Below are 5,000 nucleotides of genomic sequence, written 5' to 3' on the forward strand. Positions count from 1 at the left end.
TTCATTTTGAAATTAGCCAGCTAAGAGGAGATAACCTACTGACATGTTAAACCTAAAGATCACAAGAAGAAATTGAAGAATTATTCAAATCTCTTTTTTTCACAGAAAGTCTTCAGTTTAATCTCTTATTTTAATTAGTATAATTGTTTTATTTATTTTTCATAAACTGATCACATTTATAGATAATCTTACATTTGTTACATATATCTATTTTCTATTTCATAAATTCAATTCCATAAAAGTAAAAAAAAAGAAAATTAAAAAAGAAATCTGAAATGAAAGAAACTTAATTAATAACAAGAGAAATGTAAACAGAACAGACTGTGTGCAATAATGTGTTTTTAGCTGATATTTAATTTGAAAATATTCTTGGAGATACATGACTGCAGTGAAAAAAAAATCATATTTCCTTTTAACAAAAATTTCAAAAAATATTTCTAATTTTCATCACAGTTTGAAGGAAATGAAACACTCCTGTTTAATTTGAGCACTATGACGATATGTTTATACAGACTTAGAGTTGAAAACAAACTAAAATAGTCATATTTGTACTTTAATTTTCGTGTTTTAACTTGAGGTTAAAATCTATAATGATACAGTTGACTTTCTTGGATAAAGGTAAGACTACTGCTTCAGCTGGATGAGTTAGATGTTAGGATACAATTTGTATCCTGTTATTGCTGTTATGTTGTATCTAGTAAATGAGCCACAGATATGTCCTTGTGGTTTAGCAGTTCAGGTAGTACTTGGTCTCATTCCATTGTACTTCATTTTTGTTGAATCTCTTCTACAAGAGATCCAGGTTGACTAATATATTCTTTTCTTCTCTAGGCACAAGGCCCAAAATTTTGGGGGAGGTGGGGCACCAAGTCAATTAGATCGATCTCAGTATGCAACTGATACTTAATTTACTGACCTCGAAAGGATGAAAGGCAAAGTTGACCTGGGCGGAATTTGAACTCAAAACGTAAAGACAGACGAAATACCACTACGCATTTTGCCTGGCGTCTCTTATTTCTTTATTGCCCACGAGGGGCTAAACATAGAGGGGACAAACAAGGACAGACAAAGGGATTAAGTTGATTACATCGACCCCAGTGCATAACTGGTACTTAATTTATCGACACCGAAAGGATGAAATGCAAAGTCGACCTCAGCAGAATTTGAACTCAGAAAATAACGGCAGACGAAATACAGCTGAGCATTTCGTCCGGCATACTAACGATTGTGCCAGCTCCCTGTCTTGGTTAACTAATATATTATGAGGGAAATTTGCAAGTTGGAAACTCTGCATCACATATTTTTGTGTATGTATTTATAAACATTTATCTTTCATCTGTTTCATTTGTTAGATTGTGGCCATGCTGGAGAATTACCTCAAAAGGTTTTAGTTAAACAAATTGACCCCTGGATTTATTTTTTGGGCCTAGAACTTATTCTATCAGTCACTTTTGTTGAACTGCTATTGTCAAGCAACAGTGAGGGACAAACACAGACACAAAGACGCACACACACGACACACACACACACACACACAATGACCTTCTTTCAGTTTCCATCTACCAAATCCACTTACAAAGCTTTGGCTAAATCAAGGTGTTATGTTTAATAGAAAGAAATCATATCTTTCCTATTTAGAGACTATACCAATCTTGCAATGGAGTGACAAGTTACTAAACAACTGAAGCATGGAATTTAAGGACAAATAACTGGGTAAACAGGAAAATTGCAGTAAAGCTGCATGATAGTGGTGTCAGAAGTGGTATGCATGGCATCATATAATTTATTTTATTCGTCTTTTTCATTTTATTTCGACATCCATATTGTGATTTTTATTCTTCTCTTCTGTTTTATGAATCCAGTGTGCACATGCATGTTGTGTGTACATACTTCTCTTTCCAGTTCCAACTCAAAACTGTTTACAGATCACAACCATCTCACAAACCTGCGTTCATGAGGAGCGCTTCGTGCTCTGATGGTTGTGAAAAGAAATGCTTCAGCTCTTGAATAATATGAATACAGAATGGAAAGCTAATGATGTAGATATTGTTAAGTGTCTAATTTAGCACAAAGCCATTTCCAATAAAAACTGGTAAGTTTCAGGTTATTACCATATTTGTCTCTAGTAGAAGTATAATTGTTTTGTTTTATTCTCAATACCTTAAAGTTAATCTTATTGAACAATAAGTTTGACATTCTACCATGAAATTCTTTAGCAAAGATTCACAGATTTGTCTGTTTTAGGCAACTTACCATCATTCAGATTACTATCATTTTGTGTTCTTTAAATTCACTAAATTACTCATATCAACACTATCACCAGCTTAACAGGGCAACTTTTAATTAACAGGATTAGATCTTATGGCTGAAAGTTTCTTTTCTTGTAGTTATCAAAGCCTGATGCTTCTAGTCAACTTAAATGGTTTTTTCTTACCTTTATTGATGGATAAATAGATTATTAATATCAAATATCAATCAGCTGAATTTTGATAATGGAATAAGAACATTTTTTTCAAAATATAAACAAAGAGAAAAGGAAAGAATGAAAAACAGAAACTATATACAGCAAATAGTTTAAAACAATTCACAGCAGTCTTTCTTGTTCTAATATAAAACAACAAAGGATGTCATTATTAAATGGCCATCTCCAATTCTGTTCAAATTGTCATTAACTTTATTATTATTATTATTATTATTATTATTGTTGTTGTTATATATGGGAAATATGTCTTTAGTTGGAAGTGGAGTAGCAATGGGGTAGTCTACTATGTAAATGAAGAGAAGTGTTTGAATATTGACTGACTATTATAAATCAGGTATTGAAACAATTAAAGTGACATATTGGCAGAGCTGTTAAGGGCATCAAACAGACTACCTCACATTTGTTCTAGCTCTCTGAACTCTGATTTCAAATCCGCTCAAGGTCAGTTTTCTGTTTCATCCTTTTGGGGTCAATGAAATTCACAGAATTTTAAGTGGAACATTAACAGCATCAATCAGTCTTGGAGGGTCTGCACACCCACTCCAACAGTTGCAAACGATGACGAAGCTAGCAGTTGACTTGCTTCAGTTAAAACAGTCATATACCTATATCTAACATTATTATAGACTCATCTATAATTAACTTTCATTTGTTCCGAATTATTAGATTGGTATCATTATCATCATGCTCAGTATCAATGAAGCCTACAGTATAATGTATTGTCAAAATAGGTGCAGCACTAGTCAACATACCCTGCAGTACTTAGCTGCATTGTTTTATATTGTATTTTCAAATTCCCTTGCAGTCAACTTAAATCTTCCATCTGTTGATAAAATAATTGGTAATCAGACAACAGATTTAATTTAATCAACAGTTCTACTCTTATAGAATGTACAGCCTTGTTAGAAATCAAATTTGAAAGTAGTAGAGGGATGGATTTAATGCAGTATTCACTTACATCACCCAATGTCTTGAGTTCAAATCCCAGTCAACTCAGCCTTTCATCATTGGACGTGTAATAAAACAATTAACAATCAAGTGTTAGGGAGGATTTAAATCAATTGTTCCTTCAAAAGCAAGTTTCAAAAACAAATTATGATTATAGCCCATTCTATGATGTCTGACAATATCATTGATATCTTGGTTCCACCTTGCTTCCATCTTCTCATGATTTAATATCTAGCCTCAAATGCAGCAACATAAAAATTTAATTATGTAGGGTGTGGCTTTATATTGAAAATGGCATGGTTGTATGAGAATAAAAGAGTTGAAATATAGTAAAAAAATTAATTACTTTATATTGGAATAGTTGGAGGGAAATATTGTATTTCATTTATTTTTTCTTACCTAAGATGGAACAAAGTAGTAAAGGCTGATTTTAGGACCTTAAACTGCATGTACAAGATGACAAAAGACCAAGATGACTGAGGATATGCAGTTCCTGAGAAATCCTGCCTAACCTCAAAGAAACTGAGATTCTTTGAGGATATGCAGTTCCTGAGAAATCCTGCCTAACCTCAAAGAAACTGAGATTCTGGAAGCAAAATGTACAATTTCCCCTTCTACCCAATTTCATCCTTAAGTCATTCCCACCACCTATCATCTCTTTAACTGCACTATTTTGCAGCTGTTATCAAATATGAGTAGAACACAGAACTGTATACTTCATTTTTTCCCCTTGATACTTCCACCTGTCCCTTTTAGCACTCAGAACCATTTCACTGTTACCCATCTTCCGTTCTCAATACACTCCTCTCCACCCACATTTTACATTGATCACCCTCCTGAGCCACCAAATTATCTCTCTTCCACCACCATACATCTCCCTACACCACTTACTATGTCTTCTCCCCATACACTCACAACCTACACACCAACATGTCATCTTTCCTTCACTCTTTCATCCATCCTCTCTCTTTCTTCCCTTGTCAACTGTATCAGCATTATTATTACTATTCTGGTGCTCTTTGCCACCTCTTTTCTGCACTGTCTATCATCTCTCTCCTACCTTCCTGCAACTCACGTATCATTATTCAACCTTCACCCACCTTAAGTCTACCCAGTTTCTACAGACATCACCAACTTTTTCCTCTTTTCTACACACCCTACTTATCATTCTTGAACAGGTGTTGCTGTGTGGTAAGAGGCTTGTTTTCCAATCAAATGGTTCCAAGTTCAGTCCCACTGCAAGGCACCTTGGGCAAGTGTCTTTTACTATAGCCTTAGATCAACCAAAGTCTTGTGAGAGGATTTGGTAGACAGAAAGTGAAAGAAAACCATCAAATATATATATATATATCTATAAAGCTTGAAACGACTATAAAGCTTGAAACATGTGTACTGCGGAATCCTTTGTGTTTTGCTTTTGTTTTTACGTTTTTAATTTATATACATATATATATATATATATATATATATATATATATATATATATATATATATATATATATATGTGCGTGTGTGTGTGTGTGTGTGTGTATCTTTGTTCCCCTTCATTGCTTGACAACTGATGTTCGCG

General features: G+C 33.8%; 1 protein-coding gene across 1 annotated transcript in view; it reads right to left on the reverse strand.

Moving 5' to 3' along the window:
- LOC106877315 (cytosolic carboxypeptidase 6-like) overlaps positions 1-5,000 on the reverse strand; it is a 1,751,930-nt gene that overhangs the window by 1,492,127 nt on the left and 254,803 nt on the right. The window lies entirely within an intron of this gene.

Source organism: Octopus bimaculoides, chromosome 10, assembly GCF_046866305.1.
Source record: "Octopus bimaculoides isolate indiv1 chromosome 10, ASM4686630v1, whole genome shotgun sequence".
Lineage (NCBI taxonomy): Eukaryota > Metazoa > Mollusca > Cephalopoda > Octopoda > Octopodidae > Octopus > Octopus bimaculoides.